At 46.8% G+C, this 27,258-nt stretch overlaps 1 protein-coding gene across 2 annotated transcripts in view; it reads right to left on the bottom strand.

Moving 5' to 3' along the window:
- Window positions 1-27,258, bottom strand: part of LOC146822095 (transcription factor 23-like) — a 110,044-nt gene that overhangs the window by 63,250 nt on the left and 19,536 nt on the right. The window lies entirely within an intron of this gene.

The raw sequence follows: 27,258 nt of genomic DNA, 5'->3' as shown, positions 1-27,258 counted from the left end.
CACTCCCAGTCACAGATCTGGGTTGAATCCATCATCGTTCTTTAGCTCACTTCACCACCCCAGTTCAGACCCAGCCATATGCAAATCAGCCTTCACCCTGTTCCTTATAGTAACAGTCTAGCCTGAACTGCCAAGCCAGGACTTTCCTGGACCAGGAACAAGCATGCTGGGACTGGTTTCGGAGTAACACCCCTCATAAACCAAGCCAGCTTGAATCCAGTGGCAAAGTGAGCAAGGGACCCAAGTCTGGGCATACCCTGCCAACTTAGGGCAAACAAAGAAAACACAAGGAGATGATGAACGGAGTGCGGAAACTTTTCAGACACACACTCCCAGTCACAGATCTGGGTTGAATCCATCATCGTTCTTTAGCTGACTTCGCCATCCCAGTTCAGACACAGCCATATGCAGATCAGTCTTGACCCTCTTCCTTATGGGAACAGTCCAGCCCGAACTGTCAAGCCAGGTCTTCCCTGGACCGAAAACAAGCATCCTGGGACCGGTTTTGGGGTAGCACCCTTCTACAGCCAGGCTAGCTTGAATCCAGTGGCAAACTGAGCAAGGGACCCACATCTGGGCATACCCTGCCAACTTCCTTTTGCATATGTCACCCCGAGTGGGATGAGTATGCCCAGACGTGGATCCCATGCTCTCCGTACCAACGGGGTCAAGCTAGCCTGGCTGATGAGGGGTGATGCCCCGAAACCGGTCTCAGGATGCTTGTTTCCAGTGTAGGTAGTACCTGGCCTGGCAGTTCGGGCTTGAGTGTTTTCATGGGTAAGTGGGTCAAGACTGATTTGCATATGGCTGGGTCTGAACTGGAAAGGTCTGGGGAGCAAAACATGATGGAATTAGGCCCAGATCTCTGTACTGGGGTGAATGTTTGACATTGTGCAGCAATCTGTCCATCAATTGTTCTTTTTGCAATTGCCACCCCGAGTGGCACGGATATGTCCAGACGTGGGTCCTGTGCTATCCACGCCACTGGAGTCAAGCTAGCCTGTCTGATGAGGGGTGATGCCCCGTACCCGATCCCAGGATGCTTGTTTCCAGGGAGGACTTGGCCTGGCAGTTCGGGCTGGACTGTTCCCATGTGGAACAAGGTCAAGACTGATTTGCATATGGCTGGGTCTGAAATGGATAAGCATGGGGAGCAAATAAACTATGGATTTAGGCCCAGCTCTCTGTACTGTGGTGAATGTTTGACATTGTGCATCATTCTGTCCATCAATTGTTCTTTTTTCATTGGTCACTCCGAGTGGGACGTGTATGTCCCGTGCTCTCCATGCCTCTGGAGTCAAGCTAGCGTGGTTGATGAGGGGTGATGCCCGAAACCGGTCCCAGGATGCTTATTTTCAGTCCAGGGAGGACCTGGCCTGGCAGTTCGGGCTGGACTGATCCCATGTGGAACAGGGTCAAGACTGATTTGCATATGGCAGTGTATGAACTGGAAAGGCATGGGGAGCAAACAATCTATGGATTTTTGTCCAGATCTCTGTACTGAAGTGAATGTTTGACACTGTGCAGCATTCTGTCCATCAATTGTTCTTTTTGCATCTGTCACCCAGAGTGGTATGGGTATGTCCAGACATGGATCCTGTGCTCTCCATGCCACTAGAGACAAGCTAGCCTGGTTGATAAGGGGTGATGCCCGAAACCTGTCCCAGGATGCTTGTTTCCAGTCCAGGGAGGACCTGGCCTTGCAGTTCGGGCTGGACTGTTCCCATGGGGACAGGGTCAAGACTGATTTGAATATGGCTTCGTCTGAACTGGAAAGGCGTGGGGAGCAAAAAAACAATGGATTTAGACCCAGATCTCTGTACTGAAGTGAATGTTTGACACTGTGCAGCATTCTGTCCATCAATTGTTCTTTTTGCATTTGTCACCCCGGGTGGGATGGGTATGCCCAGACATGGGTCCCTTGCTCTCCATGCTACTGAAGTCAAGCTAGCCTGGCTCATGAGGGGTGATACCCTGAAACCGGTCCTAGTATGCTTGTTTCCAGTCTAGGGAGGACCTGGTCTGGCAGTTCGGGTTTGGTCTGTTCCCATGGGGAACAGGGTCAAGACCGATTTGCATACAGTAGGATACACATTAGTAAAGCCAGCAATAGCAATGAAGTGGGGAGTGGGGATGGAGCCATTGCCGAGAGGCTAGGCAAAGGACCTAGACAAATATATGATAGCGGAAAAGGAGATGTTCAAATCCTTGGGCTGTCTTAAGAAGTGGGATAAAAAAAGGGGCAACTGGAACATGTATCGGGGGGAGCTGTGTACTTCACCCACTAAAGATATGGAAATGAATTGGAATATTCGAGGTGAGACAGAGGTAGTGTTGATTCCTTTGAATATGTAAATGTGGTAAATGTGGCAAAATGCTTGCAATTAACCGATATGTAATGTATATATTTTTATGTTTCAAACCTGGGGAGCAAAAACATGATGGAATTAGGCCCAGATCTCTGTACTGGGGTGAATGTTTGACATTGTGCAGCATCTGTCCATCAATTGTTCTTCTTGCATTTGTCACCCCCAGCGAGACGGGTTTGCCCAGATGTGGGTCACGTGGTCTTCATGCCACTGGAGTCAAGCTAGCCTGGCTGATGAGGGGTGATGCCCTGAAACTGGTCCCAGGACGCTTGTTTCCAGTCCAGGGAGGACCTGACCTGGCAGTTCAGGCTGGGCTGTTCCCATGGGGAACAGGGTCAAGACTGATTTGCATATGGCTGGGTAGGAACTGGAAAGGAATGGGGAGCAATAAAACAATGGATTTAGGCCCAGATCTCTGTACTGGGGTGAATGTTTGACATTGTGCAGCATTCTGTTCATCAATTGTTCTTTTTGCATTTGTCACCCGAGTGGGACAATAGATTGTTACTTCTCTAATATTTTGAAGGAATTTAATTTGCATTCTAATCTCTAGTCCCATAAACGCTGGAGGCAAAACATTCGTAACTTCTTAAAGCCTAAATGGTGGACACGGGGGGTTCACAAGGACATCCCATGCACTCACGGCATGCTTTGAAACAGAATTCCCAACAAACTGTGCTGGTGCCAGCTTAATTTGAACAATAATTCGCAAACAATCCATACGAATTTCTTATTCACATTTATTTTATGAATTTCAAAAATACATCTACAATCATTTTAATACATTATTTCCCTCAAAATACACATAAAAAACATACCAATATAATCCATATGAATAACCAAAACAAACTCCTTGATCCTATAAATTACCCCATCCACTTCTATCATACAAATCCACAACATGCAATTAAAAAGTGTTCTTGCCAATTCCTAATCAGTCCTCTAACATGTGCAGTTATGGCTTTCAATACACATGAGGTCTGTCTGAACATAGAGAGTAAGTCGGTTGATGGACGTTTCGGTGTTATGCTGATTAGAAAACACCTTCCTCAGGACCAACATCTTAAGGACAATTTCATTATAAAAAGGATATCAGAAAATATCAACAAAGAAACTAATTTATCAAGTTACTAAGCCATTGGGCATATAGAGTATTATCAATTTCCATACAATACACTATTTCGAATGGATGTCTGCATGTGAAACCAAAACCATCACCACGTGTCATACCGATTAAAACCTAAAAGAAACATGATCATATCAAGTGAAACCTTTCCCCTGTCTATTAAACCTCATGTGCACCCTTACAACAATTCAAGAATAGGACCTTACTCTATTATCCTTCCCCTTTAATAGGGTAATTTCCTTCATGTATTATTACTTTCTTCTAAATAATCTTGGCTTACATGTCAAAGGCCCTGAGTTTTCACTGATAGTTCTAAAAACAAGAAATGTCCAGAACATAACTTTTTGGAACTTGATTATGGGACGGGGGTGAGGACCCTATCTGGACCTCAGCTAAGAAAAATACCTACCTGGCAACAGGCGCGCAATGCCCAGAGGGCTCAAAGGGCTTCAGCCCCCTTCCCCGCATCGTGTGTGTCAGCCCGGGCTGAGACAGCTTACCTGGTACACACACAGTTTTTGAGCTGCTGTGGGCTGGCTGGTCTGGCGTCCGTCTTATCGCAGCCGCACCAAGTACTTTACAGGTCTTTAAAAGACCATTTACTTGTTAACGAGGCTTTGTTGTTTTTTCACCACTTGTGAGAGCACCTGCATCTCCACTCTGTTTATTGCTGGAAGAATTAGCCCCCGCCCCGAAATTTTTAGTACCCCCACCCGAAATTTGGCTCTAGTTGCGCTTCTACCTGTCAATTGTACAGGGATTATTTCCGCTCGACAAAACGAAATATCACTTGCTTAATATGACAATCTGTCGTGCTTACCTCATCCTGGCACCTTGAAAAAAAACACTCACATCCTAAGGTAGCTGCCATCATCTTATTCAAACTAATATACCTTATTAAAAAACTCATTTAGCTAGGGATTTGTTTATGGGCAGATGATACTTCTTCCATTACTTTTATCCCAATATTATTACTACTGGAGTAGAAACACAAATACGCATGGTTACTCTTTGTTGATTGTGGTCTGTCTCATTTTTTAACTAGCACTTATTTGGGGATCAAATTGGTTTCATTTAAAATCAATACTATTCCGACTAGACACCAACTAAATAATCACCTGTTATTCTCCTTTCTTTGAGAGCTACCCCTGTTCTGCCGCATGGCTGCCTCCAATGGAGACAATAAATAAATATAAAGAAACCAAGCTTAATATTGACTCAACCTTTATCCCATGCTTGGAAACTGCTGCGCCAAAGTGGGATGAACACACTGCTACTGGTGGAGAGGCCCTTCACCCGAATTTACTACCAGTCACCATCTTTGAAATCTGAGGGACTACTTTATCTGAATAGCAAAGGCTATGTACAAACCTCAGTGCCGGTGGATACGGCAAACCAAAGAAAGAATATAACACAACTTTGTTAAAGGTAACTATCATAGAATCCCACTTGCTATGCCACAAACTCACTTAAACCATGTAAATACTCTCTTAATTCACTAAATTGTAATCGTCATCTTGAAACAGTTAAAAGAATTATAATTGTCAATCGCTTCACTCCTCGATATTTTGGATTACAGAAAACTGTAGTTGGACCCCTATTTGGAAAGTGGTAAACAAATGTTGAAAGCTCAAAACTATAGGCACAAATTAATATAGTTAGTTCCTAGGATCCCATATAGCCTGCAATAAACTCAATTACGCCAAGGTACTGGGTGTACTGATGGGAATAACTGTCAGCTGCATTCTGTGAATTTGTATGATAGAAGTGTATGAGTGTGATTGACAGGGCGTAGGAGTTTGCTTTGATTATTTGTATGGATTGGAGTGGTAAGAATTGTATGTGTTTTGGGAGGAATCAAATAATAAAAAAAAAATGAAGGTGTATTTTTGATATTTATAAAATGTGATTGAGAACGGTGTATAGATTGTTTGTGAATTCTTGTTTACAGATTGTGGTATTTATTTGGAGGTAGCGCAGGTTTTAGTCTCTGTCGAATATTGTTCTCCTTCCATCACCTCCTGTTATTAGTTTGGGAAAGGCTGTTGTTTTGCCAGGTTTATATGTGACAACTTTGAATCAGAACACAACAGGCTGCTATTTAACAACTGCACATTACCTGAGGCGTCCCTTTCCTTAAAAGGCGCACGCACAATAGTTGTCAGAGAGCAAAACGTTATGAGGTGGGTGATATGTTTTGTGATTTTTTGAACTACATGGCATAAAATAGGACATTTCATATAAATAATACGAATTCAAAATCAGCCTTAAAACACAGGCTTCATAACATTTTGCATGGTTATTCTTTGGGTTTCATAGCTACCTGTGCATATATTTGGTGAAGAGGCATAATGAATGAATGATTAGATTCTTTATTGATTGGTTACGTAATAGCATTGCAAAATAAAACAATACAATTCTAGAAACACTCATCAGAAATGCTAGTGTACCGATGATATTGACTTGCTCTACAGAAACGTTTGACAAATGGCACTCTGCAGGCGGTACTGAAAAATGGTACTCCACCAATGCTAACGCCCTGCTCTAGAAACACTCATGACAAAGAACACTACACCAATGCTAACGCCCTGCTCTAGAAACACTCATGACAAAGAACACTACACCAATGCTAACGACCTGCTCTAGAAACACTCATGACAAAGAACACTACACCAATGCTAACGACCTGCTCTAGAAACACTCATGACAAAAAACACTGCACCAATGCTAACGACCTGCTCTATAAACACTCATGACAAAGAACACTACACCAATGCTAACGACCTGCTCTAGAAACACTCATGACAAAGAACACTACACCAATGCTAACGACCTGCTCTAGAAACACTCATGACAAAGAACACTACACCAATGCTAACGACCTGCTCTAGAAACACTCATGACAAAGAACACTACACCAATGCTAACGACCTGCTCTACAAACACTTATGACAAAGAACACTGCACCAATGCTAACCACAGGCTCTAGAAACACTCATGACAAATAACACTGCACCAATGCTAACCACAGGCTCTAGATACACTCATGACAAAGAACACTGCACCAATGCTAACGACCTGCTCTATAAACACTCATGACAAAGAACACTACACCAATGCTAACGACCTGCTCTAGAAACACTCATGACAAAGAACACTACACCAATGCTAACGACCTGCTCTAGAAACACTCATGACAAAGAACACTACACCAATGCTAACGACCTGCTCTAGAAACACTCATGACAAAGAACACTACACCAATGCTAACGACCTGCTCTACAAACACTTATGACAAAGAACACTGCACCAATGCTAACCACAGGCTCTAGAAACACTCATGACAAATAACACTGCACCAATGCTAACGACCTGCTCTAGAAACACTCATGACAAAGAACACTGCACCAATGCTAACGACCTGCTCTAGAAACACTCATGACAAAGAACACTGCACCAATGCTAACGACCTGCTCTAGAAACACTCATGACAAAGAACACTGCACCAATGCTAACGACCTGCTCTAGAAACACTCATGACAAAGAACACTACACCAATGCTAACCACAGGCTCTAGAAAAACTTATGACAAATACCACTACACCAATGCTAACCAAAGGCTCTAGATACACTCATTACAATTGGAACGACACCAATGCTAACGACCTGCTCTAGAAACACTCATGACAAATAACACAGCACCAATGCTAACGACCTGCTCTAGAAACACTCATGACAAATAACACTGCACCAATGCTAACAACCTGCTCTAGAAACACTCATGACAAATAACACTGCACCAATGCTAACAACCTGCTCTAGAAACACTCATGACAAATAACACTGCACCAATGCTAACCACAGGCTCTAGATACACTCATGACAAATAACACTGCACCAATGCTAACCACAGGCTCTAGATACACTCATGACAAATGGTACTGCACCAATGCTAACCACAGGCTCTAGATACACTCATGACAAATAACACTACACCAATGCTAACCACAGGCTCTAGAAACACTCATGACAAATAACACTGCACCAATGCTAACGACCTGCTCTAGAAACACTCATGACAAAGAACACTACACCAATGCTAACGACCTGCTCTAGAAACACTCATGAAAAATAACACTGCACCAATGCTAACGACCTGCTCTAGAAACACTCATGACAAAGAACACTGCACCAATGCTAACGACCTGCTCTAGAAACACTCATGACAAAGAACACTACACCAATGCTAACCACAGGCTCTAGAAAAACTTATGACAAATACCACTACACCAATGCTAACCAAAGGCTCTAGATACACTCATTACAATTGGAACGACACCAATGCTAACGACCTGCTCTAGAAACACTCATGACAAAGAACACTGCACCAATGCTAACGACCTGCTCTAGAAACACTCATGACAAAGAACACTACACCAATGCTAACCACAGGCTCTAGAAAAACTTATGACAAATACCACTACACCAATGCTAACCAAAGGCTCTAGATACACTCATTACAATTGGAACGACACCAATGCTAACGACCTGCTCTAGAAACACTCATGACAAATAACACTGCACCAATGCTAACGACCTGCTCTAGAAACACTCATGACAAATAACACTGCACCAATGCTAACAACCTGCTCTAGAAACACTCATGACAAATAACACTGCACCAATGCTAACAACCTGCTCTAGAAACACTCATGACAAATAACACTGCACCAATGCTAACCACAGGCTCTAGATACACTCATGACAAATAACACTGCACCAATGCTAACCACAGGCTCTAGATACACTCATGACAAATGGTACTGCACCAATGCTAACCACAGGCTCTAGATACACTCATGACAAATAACACTAAACCAATGCTAACCACAGGCTCTAGATACACTCATGACAAATAACAATACACCAATGCTAACCACGGGCTCTATATACACTCATGACAAATGGAACTGCACTAATGCTAACCACAGGCTCTAGATACACTCATGACAAATAACACTGCACCAATGCTAACCACGGGCTCTATATACACTCATGACAAATGGTACTGCACCAATGCTAACCACAGGCTCTACATAAACTCATTACAAATGGTAATGCACCAATGCTAACGACCTGCTCTAGATACACTCATGACAAATGGTACTGCACCAATGCTAACCACAGGCTCTAGATACACTCATTACAAATGGTAATGCACCAATGCTAACGACCTGCTCTAGAAACACTCATGACAAATAACACTACACCAATGCTAACCACAGGCTCTAGATAAACTCATTACAAAAGGTACTGCACCAATGCTAACCACAGGCTTTAGATACACTCATGACAAATGGTACTGCACCAATGCTAACCACAGGCATTAGATACACTCATGACAAATAACACTACACCAATGCTAACGACCTGCTCTAGAAACGCTCATGACAAATAACAATACACCAATGCTAACCACAGGCTCTAGATACACTCATTACAAATGGTACTGCACCAATGCTAACCACCGGCTCTAGATACACTCATGACAAATAACACTACACCAATGCTAACGACCTGCTCTAGAAACACTCATGACAAATAACACTGCACCAATGCTAACGAACTGCTCTAGAAACACTGATGACAAATAACACTACACCAATGCTAACCACAGGCTCTAGATACACTCATTACAAATGGTACTGCCCCAATGCTAACCACAGGCTCTAGATACACTCATTACAAGTGGTACTGCACCAATGCTAACCACAGGCTTTAGATACACTCATGACAAATAACACTAACCAATGCTAACGACCTGCTCTAGAAACACTTATGACAAATAACACTACACCAATGTTAACCACAGGCTCTCGATACACTCATTACAAATGGTACTGCACCAATGCTAACCACAGGCTCTAGATACACTCATTACAAATGGTACTGCACCAATGCTAACCACAGGCTCTAGATACACTCATTACAAATGGTATTGCACCAATGCTAACGACCTGCTCTAGAAACCCTCATGACAAATAACACTACACCAATGCTAACGACCTGCTCTAGAAACACTCATGACAAATAACACTACACCAATGCTAACGACCTGCTCTAGAAACACTTATGACAAATAACACTGCACCAATGCTAACCACAGGCTCTAGATACACTCATGACAAATGGTACTGCACCAATGCTAAACACAGGCTCTAGATACACTCATTACAAATGGTACTGCACTAATGCTAACGACCTGCGCTAGAAACACTCATGACAAATAACACTACACCAATGCTAACAACCTGCTCTTGAAACACTTATGACAAATAACACTACACCAATGCTAACCACAGGCTCTAGATACACTCATTACAAATGGAACTGCACGAATGCTAACCACAGGCTCTAGATACTCTCATTACAAATGGTACTGCACCAATGCTTATGACCGGCTCTAGAAACACTCATGACAAATAACACTACACCAATGCTAACGACCTGCTCTAGAAACACTCATGAAAAATACACTGCACCAATGCTAACGACCTGCTCTAGAAACACTCATGACAAATAACACTACACCCATGCTAACGACCTGCTCTAGAAACACTTATGACAAATAACACTACACCAATGCTAACCACAGGCTCTAGATACACTCATGACAAATGGTACTGCACCAATGCTAACCACATGCTCTAAAACACTTGTGGCATATGGTACTGCATCAATGCTAAGCACATGCTCTATGACACACTCATGACAATGGCAATGCACCAATGTTAACCATATGCTCTAGACACACTCATGAAAAATGATACTCCACTAATTTTAACCACATACTCTAGACACACTCATGACAAATGGTACTACACCAATGCCAATACTCTAGAAACACTAATGACGGATGGTACTCCACCTTTTCTAGCCATGTGCTCTGAAAACACTCATGACAAATGCTACTCCACCAATTCTAACGACATGCTCTAGAAATACTTGTGGCAAATGGTACTACACCAATACGAACCACATGCTCTAGACACACTCATGACAAGTGGTACTGCCCCAGGGCTAACCACGTGCTCTAGACACACTCATGACAAGTGGTACTGTCCCAGTGTTAACCACATGCTCTAGACACACTCATGACAAGTGGTACTGCCCCAGTGCTAACCGCATGCTCTAGACACACTCATGACAAGTGGTACTGCCCCAGTGCTAACCACGTGCTCTAGACACACTCATGGCAAGTGGTACTGTCCCAGTGCTAACCACATGCTCTAGACACACTCATGACAAGTGGTACTGCCCCAGTGCTAACCGCATGCTCTAGACACACTCATGACAAGTGGTACTGCACCAATGCTAACCGCATGCACTAGACACACTCATGACAAGTGGTACTGCCCCAGTGATAACCACATGCTCTAGACACACTCATGACAAGTGGTACTGCCCCAGGGCTAACCGCATGCTCTAGAAACACTCATGACAAGTGGTACTGCCCCAGTGCTAACCGCATGCTCTAGACACACTCATGACAAGTGGTACTGCCCCAGTGCTAACCGCATGCTCTAGACACACTCATGACAAGTGGGACTGCCCCAGTGCTAACCGCATGCTCTAGACACACTCATGACAAGTGGTACTGCCCCAGTGTTAACCACATGCTCTAGACACACTCATGACAAGTGGTACTGCCCCAGTGTTAACCACATGCTCTAGACACACTCATGACAAGTGGTACTGCCCCAGTGCTAACCGCATGCTCTAGACACACTCATGACAAGTGGGACTGCCCCAGTGTTAACCACATGCTCTAGACACACTCATGAGAAATGGCAATGCACCAATGCTAAAATAACATGCTTTAGAAACAGTCATGACAAGTGGTACTGCACCAATGCTAAAATAACATGTTTTAGAATCAGTCATGACAAGTGATACTGCACCAATGGTAACCGCATGCGCTAGACACACTCATGACAAGTGGTACTGCCCCAGTGATAACCACATGCTCTAGACACACTCATGACAAGTGGTACTGCCCCAGGGCTAACCGCATGCTCTAGAAACACTCATGACAAGTGGTACTGCCCCAGTGCTAACCGCATGCTCTAGACACACTCATGACAAGTGGTACTGCCCCAGTGCTAACCACATGCTCTAGACACACTCATGACAAGTGGGATTGCCCCAGTGCTAACCGCATGCTCTAGACACACTCATGACAACTGGTACTGCCCCAGTGTTAACCACATGCTCTAGACACACTCATGACAAGTGGTACTGCCCCAGTGTTAACCACATGCTCTAGACACACTCATGACAAGTGGTACTGCCCCAGTGTTAACCACATGCTCTAGACACACTCATGAGAAGTGGTACTGCCCCAGTGCTAACCGCATGCTCTAGACACACTCATGACAAGTGGGACTGCCCCAGTGTTAACAACATGCTCTAGACACACTCATGAGAAATGGCAATGCACCAATGCTAAAATAACATGCTTTAGAAACAGTCATGACAAGTGGTACTGCACCAATGCTAAAATAACATGCTTTAGAAACAGTCATGACAAGTGGTAATGCCCCAGTGCTAACCACATGCTCTAGACACACTCATGACAAGTGGTACTGCCCCAGTGCTAACCACATGCTCTAGACACACTCATGACAAGTGGTACTGCACCAGTGTTAACCACATGCTCTAGACACACTCAAGACAAGTGGTACTGCCCCAGTGATAACCACATGCTCTAGACACACTCGTGACAAGTGGTACTGCCCCAGTGCTAACCACATGCTCTAGACACTCAAGACAAGTGGTACTGCCTCAGTGCTAACCACATGCTCTAGACACACTAATGACAAGTGGTACTGACCCAGTGTTAACCACATGCTCTAGACACTCTCATGACAAGTGGTACTGCACCAATGCTAAAATAACATGCTTTAGAAACGGCCATGACAAGTGGTACTGCCCCAGTGCTAACCGCATGCTCTAGACACACTCATGACAAGTGGGACTGCCCCAGTGTTAACAACATGCTCTAGACACACTCATGAGAAATGGCAATGCACCAATGCTAAAATAACATGCTTTAGAAACAGTCATGACAAGTGGTACTGCACCAGTGTTAACCACATGCTCTAGACACACTCATGAGAAGTGGTACTGCCCCAGTGCTAACCGCATGCTCTAGACACACTCATGACAAGTGGGACTGCCCCAGTGTTAACAACATGCTCTAGACACACTCATGAGAAATGGCAATGCACCAATGCTAAAATAACATGCTTTAGAAACAGTCATGACAAGTGGTACTGCACCAATGCTAAAATAACATGCTTTAGAAACAGTCATGACAAGTGGTAATGCCCCAGTGCTAACCACATGCTCTAGACACACTCATGACAAGTGGTACTGCCCCAGTGCTAACCACATGCTCTAGACACACTCATGACAAGTGGTACTGCACCAGTGTTAACCACATGCTCTAGACACACTCAAGACAAGTGGTACTGCCCCAGTGATAACCACATGCTCTAGACACACTCGTGACAAGTGGTACTGCCCCAGTGCTAACCACATGCTCTAGACACTCAAGACAAGTGGTACTGCCTGAGTGCTAACCACATGCTCTAGACACACTAATGACAAGTGGTACTGACCCAGTGTTAACCACATGCTCTAGACACTCTCATGACAAGTGGTACTGCACCAATGCTAAAATAACATGCTTTAGAAACGGCCATGACAAGTGGTACTGTACCAATGCTAAAATAACATGCTTTAGAAACAGTCATGACAAGTGGTACTGCACCAATGCTAAAATAACATGCTTTAGAAACAGTCATGACAAGTGGTACTGCCCCAGTGCTAACCACATGCTCTAGACACACTCATGACAAGTGGTACTGCCCCAGTGTTAACCACATGCTCTAGACACACTCATGACAAAAGTAAATGCACCAATGCTAAAATAACATGCTTTAGAAACAGTCATGACAAGTGGCACTGCACCAATGCTACAATAACATGCTTTAGAAACAGTCATGACAAGTGGTACTGCATCAATGCTAAAATAACATGCTTTAGAAACAGCCATGACAAGTGGAACTGTACCAATGCTAAAATAACATGCTTTAGAAACAGTCATGACAAGTGGTACTGCCCCAGTGCTAACCACATGCTCTAGACACACTCATGACAAGTGGTACTGCCCCAGTGCTAACCACGTGCTGTAGACACACTTATGACAAATGAAAATGCACCAATGCTAAAATAACATGCTTTAGAAACAGTCATGACAAGTGGTACTGCACCAATGCTAAAATAACATGCTTTAGAAACAGTCATGACAAGTGGTACTGCACCAATGCTAAAATAACATGCTTTAGAAACAGTCATGACAAGTGGTACTGCACCAATGCTAAAATAACATGCTTTAGAAACAGTCATGACAAGTGGATCACTGACAAAATATCGAGAAGGAGAATATCGACCTGCCAAAATATCGAGGAAAAAATATAGAATGCCAAAATATTGAATCCCTATCTACAACCAGGTAAGTACAAAAATATAGAATCCAAAATATCGTTGTAAAAAATATAGTTGGTCAAAATATCGAATTTTTTAAATGTCTTAAAAGTAATGTAAAATTAATGAAATAATACATATAATTAACTAAAACATACTTAAAAATACTTAAATAACTTTAAAATTAATAAATAATTAATTTAAGTTAAAAAAAATGAATACATATTTTAACGTAATATAAAATATTCAATATTTTTTGCGTAGGATAGCGGGCGGGTAAAATTTACTATTACCACTCCAGTAAGTGCAACAGTAGGGAAAGCGTTGGATAGCGGGAGGGTAAAAATTACTATTCCCACTCCAGAGAGTGCAATAATAGGAAAAGCATTGGATAGCGTAGGGGTAAAAACTTACTATTCCCACTCCAGAGAGTGCAAAAGTAGGGAAAGCGTTGGATAGCGGGAGGGTAAAATTTACTATTCCCACTCCAGTGAGTGCAACTGTAGGGAAAGCGTTGGATAGCGTAGGGGTAAAAATTACTATTCCCACTCCAAAGAGTACAACAGTAGGGAAAGCGTTGGATAGAGTAGGGGTAAAAATTACTATTCCCACTCCAGAGAGTGCAACAGTAGGGAAAGCGTTGGATAGCGTAGGGGTAAAAATCACTATTCCCACTCCAGAGACCGCAACAGTAGGGAAAGCGTTGGATAGCATAGGGGTAAAAATGACTATTCCCACTCCAGAGAGTGCAACAGTAGGGAAAGCGTTGGATAGCGCGAGGGCAAAATTTACTATTCCCACTCCAGTGAGTGCAACAGTAGGGAAAACGTCAGATGGCGTAGGGGTAATAATTACTATTCCCACTCCAAAGAGTGCAACAGTAGGGAAAGCGTTGGAGAGCGTAGGGGTAAAAATTACTATTCCCACTCCAGAGAGTGCAACAGTAGGGAAAGTGTTGGATAGCGGGAGGGTAAAATTTACTATTCCCACTCCAGTGAGTGTAACAGTAGGGAAAGCGTTGGATAGCATAGGGGTAAAAATTACTATTCCCACTCCAAAGAGTGCAACAGTAGGGAAAGCGTTGGTGTTAACCGCATGCGCAAGACACACTCATGACAAGTGGTACTGCCCCAGTGTTAACCACATGCTCTAGACACACTCATGACAAGTGGTACTGCCCCAGTGCTACCCACATGCTCTAGACACACTCATGACAAGTGGTACTGCCCCAGTGTTAACCGCATGCGCTAGACACACTCATGACAAGTGGTACTGCCCCAGTGTTAACCGCATGCTCTAGACACACTCATGACAAGTGGTACTGCCCCAGTGTTAACCACATGCTCTAGACACACTCATGACAAGTGGTACTGCCTAGTGTTAACCACATGCTCTAGACACACTCATGACAAGTGGTACTGCCCCAATGTTAACCACATGCGCTAGACACACTCATGACAAGTGGTACTGCCCCAGTGCTAACCACATGCTCTAGACACACTCATGACAAGTGGTACTGCCCAGTGCTAACCACAGGCTCTAGACACACATGACAAGTGGTACTGCCCCAGTGATAACCACATGCGCTAGACACACTCATGACAAGTGGTACTGCCCCAGTGCTAACTACATGCTCTAGACACACTCATGACAAGTGGTACTGCCCCAATGTTAACCTCATGCGCTAGACACACTCATGACAAGTGGTACTGCCCCCGTGCTAACCACATGCTCTAGACACACTCATGACAAGTGGTACTGTCCCAGTGTTAACCACAGGCTCTAGACACACATGACAAGTGGTACTGCCCCAGTGTTAACCACAGGCTCTAGACACACTCATGACAAGTGGTACTGCCCCAATGTTAACCTCATGCGCTAGACACACTCATGACAAGTGGTACTGCCCCAGTGCTAACAACATGCTCTAGACACACTCATGACAAGTGGTACTGTCCCAGTGTTAACCACAGGCTCTAGACACACATGACAAGTGGTACTGCCCCAGTGTTAACCACATGCTCTAGACACACTCATGACAAGTGGTACTGCCCCAGTGCTAACCACATGCTATAGACACACTCATGACAAGTGGTACTGCCCCAGTGCTAACCACAGGCTCTAGACACACATGACAAGTGGTACTGGCCCAGTGTTAACCACATGCTCTAGACACACTCATGACAAGTGGTACTGCCCCAGTGCTAACCGCGTGCTCTAGACACACTCATGACAAGTGGTAGTGCCCCAATGTTAACCACGTGCGCTAGACACACTCATGACAAGTGGTACTGTCCCAGTGTTAACCACATGCTCTAGACACACTCATGACAAGTGGTACTGCCCCAGTGTTAACCGCATGCGCTAGACACACTCATGACAAGTGGTACTGCCCCAGTGTTAACCACATGCTCTAGACACACTCATGACAAGTGGTACTGTCCCAGTGCTAACCAAAGGCTCTAGACACACTCATGACAAGTGGTACTGCCCCAGTGTTAACCACATGCTCTAGACACACTCATGACAAGTGGTACTGCCCCAATGTTAACCTCATGCGCTAGACACACTCATGACAAGTGGTACTGTCCCAGTGTTAACCACATGTGCTAGACACACTCATGACAAGTGGTACTGCCCAAGTGCTAACCGCATGCTCTAGACACACTCATGACAAGTGGTACTGTCCCAGTGTTAACCACAGGATCTAGACACACATGACAAGTGGTACTGCCCCAGTGTTAACCACATGCTCTAGACACACTCATGACAAGTGGTACTGCCCCAGTGTTAACCGCATGCGCTAGACACACTAATGACAAGTGGTACTGTCCCAGTGTTAACCACATGCGCTAGACACACTAATGACAAGTGGTACTGCCCCAGTGTTAACCACATGCGCTAGACACACTCATGACAAGTGGTACTGTGCCAGTGTTAACCACATGCGCTAGACACACTCATGACAAGTGGTACTGCCCCAGTGTTAACCACATGCTCTAGATACACTCATGACAAGTGGTACTTCCCCAGTGCTAACCGCATGCTCTAGACACACTCATGACAAGTGGTACTGCCCCAGTGCTAACTGCATGCTCTAGCCACACTCATGACAAGTGGTACTGCCCCAGTGATACCCACATGCTCTAGACACACTCATGACAAGTGGTACTGCCCCAGTGCTAACCACGTGCTCTAGACACACTCATGACAAGTGGTACTGCCCCAGTGCTAACCACGTGCTCTAGACACACTCATGGCAAGTGGTACTGCCCCAGTGCTAACCATATGCTCTAGACACACTCATGACAAGTGGTACTGCCCCAGTGCTAACCGCATGCTCTAGACACACTCATGACAAGTGGTACTGCCCCAGTGATACCCACATGCTCTAGACACACTCATGACAAGTGGTACTGCCCCAGGGCTAACCACGTGCTCTAGACACACTCATGACAAGTGGTACTGTCCCAGTGTTAACCACATGCTCTAGACACACTCATGACAAGTGGTACTGCCCCAGTGCTAACCACATGCTCTAGACACACTCATGACAAGTGGTACTGCCCCAGTGCTAACCACGTGCTCTAGACACACTCATGGCAAGTGGTACTGCCCCAGTGCTAACCGCATGCTCTAGACACACTCATGACAAGTGGTACTGCCCCAGTGCTAACCGCATGCTCTAGACACACTCATGACAAGTGATACTGCCCCAGTGCTAACCGCATGCTCTAGACACACTCATGACAAGTGGTACTGCCCCAGTGATACTCACATGCTCTAGACACACTCATGATAAGTGGTACTGCCCCAGGGCTAACCACGTGCTCTAGACACACTCATGACAAGTGGTACTGTCCCAGTGTTAACCACAGGCTCTAGACACACATGACAAGTGGTACTGCCCCAGTGCTAACCATGTGCTCTAGACACACTCATGGCAAGTGGTACTGCCCCAGTGCTAACCGCATGCTCTAGACACACTCATGACAAGTGGTACTGCCCCAGTGATACCCACATGCTCTAGACACACTCATGACAAGTGGTACTGCCCCAGGGCTAACCACGTGCTCTAGACACACTCATGGCAAGTGGTACTGCCCCAGTGCTAACCGCGTGCTCTAGACACACTCATGACAAGTGGTACTGCCCCAGTGCTAACCACGTGCTCTAGACACACTCATGGCAAGTGGTACTGCCCCAGTGCTAACCACATGCTCTAGACACACTCATGACAAGTGGCACTGGCCCAGTGTTAACCACATGCGCTAGACACACTCATGACAAGTGGTACTGCCCCAGTGTTAACCACATGCTCTAGATACACTCATGACAAGTGGTACTTCCCCAGTGCTAACCGCATGCTCTAGACACACTCATAACAAGTGGTGCTGCCCCAGTGCTAACTGCATGCTCTAGACACACTCATGACAAGTGGTACTGCCCCAGTGATACCCACATGCTCTAGACACACTCATGACAAGTGGTACTGCCCCAGTGCTAACCACGTGCTCTAGACACACTCATGACAAGTGGTACTGCCCCAGTGCTAACCACGTGCTCTAGACACACTCATGGCAAGTGGTACTGCCCCAGTGCTAACCACGTGCTCTAGACACACTCATGACAAGTGGTACTGTCCCAGTGCTAACCAAAGGCTCTAGACACACTCATGACAAGTGGTACTGCCCCAGTGTTAACCACATGCTCTAGACACACTCATGACAAGTGGTACTGCCCCAATGTTAACCTCATGCGCTAGACACACTCATGACAAGTGGTACTGTCCCAGTGTTAACCACATGTGCTAGACACACTCATGACAAGTGGTACTGCCCCAGTGCTAACCGCATGCTCTAGACACACTCATGACAAGTGGTACTATCCCAGTGTTAACCACAGGATCTAGACACACATGACAAGTGGTACTGCCCCAGTGTTAACCACATGCTTTAGACACACTCATGACAAGTGGTACTGCCCCAGTGTTAACCGCATGCGCTAGACACACTAATGACAAGTGGTACTGTCCCAGTGTTAACCACATGCGCTAGACACACTAATGACAAGTGGTACTGCCCCAGTGTTAACCACATGCGCTAGACACACTCATGACAAGTGGTACTGTGCCAGTGTTAACCACATGCGCTAGACACACTCATGACAAGTGGTACTGCCCCAGTGTTAACCACATGCTCTAGATACACTCATGACAAGTGGTACTTCCCCAGTGCTAACCGCATGCTCTAGACACACTCATGACAAGTGGTACTGCCCCAGTGCTAACTGCATGCTCTAGACACACTCATGACAAGTGGTACTGCCCCAGTGATACCCACATGCTCTAGACACACTCATGACAAGTGGTACTGCCCCAGTGCTAACCATGTGCTCTAGACACACTCATGACAAGTGGTACTGCCCCAGTGCTAACCACGTGCTCTAGACACACTCATGGCAAGTGGTACTGCCCCAGTGCTAACCATATGCTCTAGACACACTCATGACAAGTGGTACTGCCCCAGTGCTAACCGCATGCTCTAGACACACTCATGACAAGTGGTACTGCCCCAGTGATACCCACATGCTCTAGACACACTCATGACAAGTGGTACTGCCCCAGGGCTAACCACGTGCTCTAGACACACTCATGACAAGTGGTACTGTCCCAGTGTTAACCACATGCTCTAGACACACTTATGACAAGTGGTACTGCCCCAGTGCTAACCGCATGCTCTAGACACACTCATGACAAGTGGTACTGCCCCAGTGCTAACCACGTGCTCTAGACACACTCATGGCAAGTGGTACTGCCCCAGTGCTAACCACATGCTCTAGACACACTCATGACAAGTGGTACTGCCCCAGTGCTAACCGCATGCTCTAGACACACTCATGACAAGTGATACTGCCCCAGTGCTAACCGCATGCTCTAGACACACTCATGACAAGTGGTACTGCCCCAGTGATACTCACATGCTCTAGACACACTCATGATAAGTGGTACTGCCCCAGGGCTAACCACGTGCTCTAGACACACTCATGACAAGTGGTACTGTCCCAGTGTTAACCACAGGCTCTAGACACACATGACAAGTGGTACTGCCCCAGTGCTAACCATGTGCTCTAGACACACTCATGGCAAGTGGTACTGCCCCAGTGCTAACCGCATGCTCTAGACACACTCATGACAAGTGGTACTGCCCCAGTGATACCCACATGCTCTAGACACACTCATGACAAGTGGTACTGCCCCAGGGCTAACCACGTGCTCTAGACACACTCATGGCAAGTGGTACTGCCCCAGTGCTAACCGCGTGCTCTAGACACACTCATGACAAGTGGTACTGCCCCAGTGCTAACCACGTGCTCTAGACACACTCATGGCAAGTGGTACTGCCCCAGTGCTAACCACATGCTCTAGACACACTCATGACAAGTGGCACTGGCCCAGTGTTAACCACATGCGCTAGACACACTCATGACAAGTGGTACTGCCCCAGTGTTAACCACATGCTCTAGATACACTCATGACAAGTGGTACTTCCCCAGTGCTAACCGCATGCTCTAGACACACTCATAACAAGTGGTGCTGCCCCAGTGCTAACTGCATGCTCTAGACACACTCATGACAAGTGGTACTGCCCCAGTGATACCCACATGCTCTAGACACACTCATGACAAGTGGTACTGCCCCAGTGCTAACCACGTGCTCTAGACACACTCATGACAAGTGGTACTGCCCCAGTGCTAACCACGTGCTCTAGACACACTCATGGCAAGTGGTACTGCCCCAGTGCTAACCACATGCTCTAGACACACTCATGACAAGTGGTACTGCCCCAGTGCTAACCGCATGCTCTAGACACACTCATGACAAGTGGTACTGCCCCAGTGCTAACCGCATGCTCTAGACACACTCATGACAAGTGGTACTGCCCCAGTGATACCCACATGCTCTAGACACACTCATGACAAGTGGTACTGCCCCAGGGCTAACCACGTGCTCTAGACACACTCATGACAAGTGGTACTGTCCCAGTGTTAACCACATGCTCTAGACACACTCATGACAAGTGGTACTGCCCCAGTGCTAACCGCATGCTCTAGACACACTCATGACAAGTGGTACTGCCCCAGTGCTAACCACGTGCTCTAGACACACTCATGGCAAGTGGTACTGCCCCAGTGCTAACCACATGCTCTAGACACACTCATGACAAGTGGTACTGCCCCAGTGCTAACCGCATGCTCTAGACACACTCATGACAAGTGATACTGCCCCAGTGCTAACCGCATGCTCTAGACACACTCATGACAAGTGGTACTGCCCCAGTGATACTCACATGCTCTAGACACACTCATGACAAGTGGTACTGCCCCAGGGCTAACCACGTGCTCTAGACACACTCATGACAAGTGGTACTGTCCCAGTGTTAACCACAGGCTCTAGACACACATGACAAGTGGTACTGCCCCAGTGCTAACCATGTGCTCTAGACACACTCATGGCAAGTGGTACTGCCCCAGTGCTAACCGCATGCTCTAGACACACTCATGACAAGTGGTACTGCCCCAGTGATACCCACATGCTCTAGACACACTCATGACAAGTGGTACTGCCCCAGGGCTAACCACGTGCTCTAGACACACTCATGGCAAGTGGTACTGCCCCAGTGTTAACCACATGCTCTAGACACACTCATGACAAGTGGTACTGCCCCAGTGCTAACCACGTGCTCTAGACACACTCATGGCAAGTGGTACTGCCCCAGTGCTAACCACGTGCTCTAGACACACTCATGGCAAGTGGTACTGCCCCAGTGCTAACCACATGCTCTAGACACACTCATGACAAGTGGCACTGGCCCAGTGTTAACCACATGCGCTAGACACACTCATGACAAGTGGTACTGCCCCAGTGTTAACCACATGCTCTAGATACACTCATGACAAGTGGTACTTCCCCAGTGCTAACCGCATGCTCTAGACACACTCATGACAAGTGGTACTGCCCCAGTGCTAACTGCATGCTCTAGACACACTCATGACAAGTGGTACTGCCCCAGTGCTAACCACATGCTCTAGACACACTCATGACAAGTGGCACTGGCCCAGTGTTAACCACATGCGCTAGACACACTCATGACAAGTGGTACTGCCCCAGTGTTAACCACATGCTCTAGATACACTCATGACAAGTGGTACTTCCCCAGTGCTAACCGCATGCTCTAGACACACTCATGACAAGTGGTACTGCCCCAGTGCTAACTGCATGCTCTAGACACACTCATGACAAGTGGTACTGCCCCAGTGATATCCACATGCTCTAGACACACTCATGACAAGTGGTACTGCCCCAGTGCTAACCACATGCTCTAGACACACTCATGACAAGTGGTACTGCCCCAGTGCTAACCACGTGCTCTAGACACACTCATGGCAAGTGGTACTGCCCCAGTGCTAACCACATGCTCTAGACACACTCATGACAAGTGGTACTGCCCCAGTGCTAACCGCATGCTCTAGACACACTCATGACAAGTGGTACTGCCCCAGTGATACCCACATGCTCTAGACACACTCATGACAAGTGGTACTGCCCCAGGGCTAACCACGTGCTCTAGACACACTCATGACAAGTGGTACTGTCCCAGTGTTAACCACATGCTCTAGACACACTCATGACAAGTGGTACTGCCCCAGTGCTAACCGCATGCTCTAGACACACTCATGACAAGTGGTACTGCCCCAGTGATACCCACATGCTCTAGACACACTCATGACAAGTGGTACTGCCCCAGGGCTAACCACGTGCTCTAGACACACTCATGACAAGTGGTACTGTCCCAGTGTTAACCACATGCTCTAGACACACTCATGACAAGTGGTACTGCCCCAGTGCTAACCGCATGCTCTAGACACACTCATGACAAGTGGTACTGCCCCAGTGCTAACCACGTGCTCTAGACACACTCATGGCAAGTGGTACTGCCCCAGTGCTAACCGCATGCTCTAGACACACTCATGACAAGTGGTACTGCCCCAGTGCTAACCACATGCTCTAGACACACTCATGACAAGTGGTACTGTCCCAGTGTTAACCACAGGCTCTAGACACACATGACAAGTGGTACTGCCCCAGTGTTAACCACATGCTCTAGACACACTCATGACAAGTGGTACTGCCCCAGTGCTAACCACATGCTATAGACACACTCATGACAAGTGGTACTGCCCCAGTGCTAACCACAGGCTCTAGACACACATGACAAGTGGTACTGGCCCAGTGTTAACCACATGCTCTAGACACACTCATGACAAGTGGTACTGCCCCAGTGCTAACCGCGTGCTCTAGACACACTCATGACAAGTGGTAGTGCCCCAATGTTAACCACGTGCGCTAGACACACTCATGACAAGTGGTACTGTCCCAGTGTTAACCACATGCTCTAGACACACTCATGACAAGTGGTACTGCCCCAGTGTTAACCGCATGTGCTAGACACACTCATGACAAGTGGTACTGCCCCAGTGTTAACCACATGCTCTAGACACACTCATGACAAGTGGTACTGTCCCAGTGCTAACCAAAGGCTCTAGACACACTCATGACAAGTGGTACTGCCCCAGTGTTAACCACATGCTCTAGACACACTCATGACAAGTGGTACTGCCCCAATGTTAACCTCATGCGCTAGACACACTCATGACAAGTGGTACTGTCCCAGTGTTAACCACATGTGCTAGACACACTCATGACAAGTGGTACTGCCCCAGTGCTAACCGCATGCTCTAGACACACTCATGACAAGTGGTACTGTCCCAGTGTTAACCACAGGATCTAGACACACATGACAAGTGGTACTGCCCCAGTGTTAACCACATGCTCTAGACACACTCATCACAAGTGGTACTGCCCCAGTGTTAACCGCATGCGCTAGACACACTAATGACAAGTGGTAGTGTCCCAGTGTTAACCACATGCGCTAGACACACTAATGACAAGTGGTACTGCCCCAGTGTTAACCACATGCGCTAGACACACTCATGACAAGTGGTACTGTCCCAGTGTTAACCACATGCGCTAGACACACTCATGACAAGTGGTACTGCCCCAGTGTTAACCACATGCTCTAGATACACTCATGACAAGTGGTACTTCCCCAGTGCTAACCGCATGCTCTAGACACACTCATGACAAGTGGTACTGCCCCAGTGCTAACTGCATGCTCTAGACACACTCATGACAAGTGGTACTGCCCCAGTGATACCCACATGCTCTAGACACACTCATGACAAGTGGTACTGCCCCAGTGCTAACCACGTGCTCTAGACACACTCATGACAAGTGGTACTGCCCCAGTGCTAACCACGTGCTCTAGACACACTCATGGCAAGTGGTACTGCCCCAGTGCTAACCATATGCTCTAGACACACTCATGACAAGTGGTACTGCCCCAGTGCTAACCGCATGCTCTAGACACACTCATGACAAGTGGTACTGCCCCAGTGATACCCACATGCTCTAGACACACTCATGACAAGTGGTACTGCCCCAGGGCTAACCACGTGCTCTAGACACACTCATGACAAGTGGTACTGTCCCAGTGTTAACCACATGCTCTAGACACACTCATGACAAGTGGTACTGCCCCAGTGCTAACCGCATGCTCTAGACACACTCATGACAAGTGGTACTGCCCCAGTGCTAACCACGTGCTCTAGACACACTCATGGCAAGTGGTACTGCCCCAGTGCTAACCACATGCTCTAGACACACTCATGACAAGTGGTACTGCCCCAGTGCTAACCGCATGCTCTAGACACACTCATGACAAGTGATACTGCCCCAGTGCTAACCGCATGCTCTAGACACACTCATGACAAGTGGTACTGCCCCAGTGATACTCACATGCTCTAGACACACTCATGACAAGTGGTACTGCCCCAGGGCTAACCACGTGCTCTAGACACACTCATGACAAGTGGTACTGTCCCAGTGTTAACCACAGGCTCTAGACACACATGACAAGTGGTACTGCCCCAGTGCTAACCATGTGCTCTAGACACACTCATGGCAAGTGGTACTGCCCCAGTGCTAACCGCATGCTCTAGACACACTCATGACAAGTGGTACTGCCCCAGTGATACCCACATGCGCTAGACACACTCATGACAAGTGGTACTGCCCCAGTGCTAACTACATGCTCTAGACACACTCATGACAAGTGGTACTGCCCCAATGTTAACCTCATGCGCTAGACACACTCATGACAAGTGGTACTGCCCCCGTGCTAACCACATGCTCTAGACACACTCATGACAAGTGGTACTGTCCCAGTGTTAACCACAGGCTCTAGACACACATGACAAGTGGTACTGCCCCAGTGTTAACCACAGGCTCTAGACACACTCATGACAAGTGGTACTGCCCCAATGTTAACCTCATGCGCTAGACACACTCATGACAAGTGGTACTGCCCCAGTGCTAACCACATGCTCTAGACACACTCATGACAAGTGGTACTGTCCCAGTGTTAACCACAGGCTCTAGACACACATGACAAGTGGTACTGCCCCAGTGTTAACCACATGCTCTAGACACACTCATGACAAGTGGTACTGCCCCAGTGCTAACCACATGCTATAGACACACTCATGACAAGTGGTACTGCCCCAGTTCTAACCACAGGCTCTAGACACACATGACAAGTGGTACTGGCCCAGTGTTAACCACATGCTCTAGACACACTCATGACAAGTGGTACTGCCCCAGTGCTAACCGCGTGCTCTAGACACACTCATGACAAGTGGTAGTGCCCCAATGTTAACCACGTGCGCTAGACACACTCATGACAAGTGGTACTGTCCCAGTGTTAACCACATGCTCTAGACACACTCATGACAAGTGGTACTGCCCCAGTGTTAACCGCATGCGCTAGACACACTCATGACAAGTGGTACTGCCCCAGTGTTAACCACATGCTCTAGACACACTCATGACAAGTGGTACTGTCCCAGTGCTAACCAAAGGCTCTAGACACACTCATGACAAGTGGTACTGCCCCAGTGTTAACCACATGCTCTAGACACACTCATGACAAGTGGTACTGCCCCAATGTTAACCTCATGCGCTAGACACACTCATGACAAGTGGTACTGTCCCAGTGTTAACCACATGTGCTAGACACACTCATGACAAGTGGTACTGCCCCAGTGCTAACCGCATGCTCTAGACACACTCATGACAAGTGGTACTGTCCCAGTGTTAACCACAGGATCTAGACACACATGACAAGTGGTACTGCCCCAGTGTTAACCACATGCTCTAGACACACTCATGACAAGTGGTACTGCCCCAGTGTTAACCGCATGCGCTAGACACACTAATGACAAGTGGTACTGTCCCAGTGTTAACCACATGCGCTAGACACACTAATGACAAGTGGTACTGCCCCAGTGTTAACCACATGCGCTAGACACACTCATGACAAGTGGTACTGTGCCAGTGTTAACCACATGCGCTAGACACACTCATGACAAGTGGTACTGCCCCAGTGTTAACCACATGCTCTAGATACACTCATGACAAGTGGTACTTCCCCAGTGCTAACCGCATGCTCTAGACACACTCATGACAAGTGGTACTGCCCCAGTGCTAACTGCATGCTCTAGACACACTCATGACAAGTGGTACTGCCCCAGTGATACCCACATGCTCTAGACACACTCATGACAAGTGGTACTGCCCCAGTGCTAACCACGTGCTCTAGACACACTCATGACAAGTGGTACTGCCCCAGTGCTAACCACGTGCTCTAGACACACTCATGGCAAGTGGTACTGCCCCAGTGCTAACCATATGCTCTAGACACACTCATGACAAGTGGTACTGCCCCAGTGCTAACCGCATGCTCTAGACACACTCATGACAAGTGGTACTGCCCCAGTGATACCCACATGCTCTAGACACACTCATGACAAGTGGTACTGCCCCAGGGCTAACCACGTGCTCTAGACACACTCATGACAAGTGGTACTGTCCCAGTGTTAACCACATGCTCTAGACACACTCATGACAAGTGGTACTGCCCCAGTGCTAACCGCATGCTCTAGACACACTCATGACAAGTGGTACTGCCCCAGTGCTAACCACGTGCTCTAGACACACTCATGGCAAGTGGTACTGCCCCAGTGCTAACCACA

Source organism: Triturus cristatus, chromosome 6 (assembly GCF_964204655.1).
Source record: "Triturus cristatus chromosome 6, aTriCri1.1, whole genome shotgun sequence".
In the NCBI taxonomy this organism is placed as follows: domain Eukaryota; kingdom Metazoa; phylum Chordata; class Amphibia; order Caudata; family Salamandridae; genus Triturus; species Triturus cristatus.
This window is presented reverse-complemented; position numbering and strand designations above follow the sequence as displayed.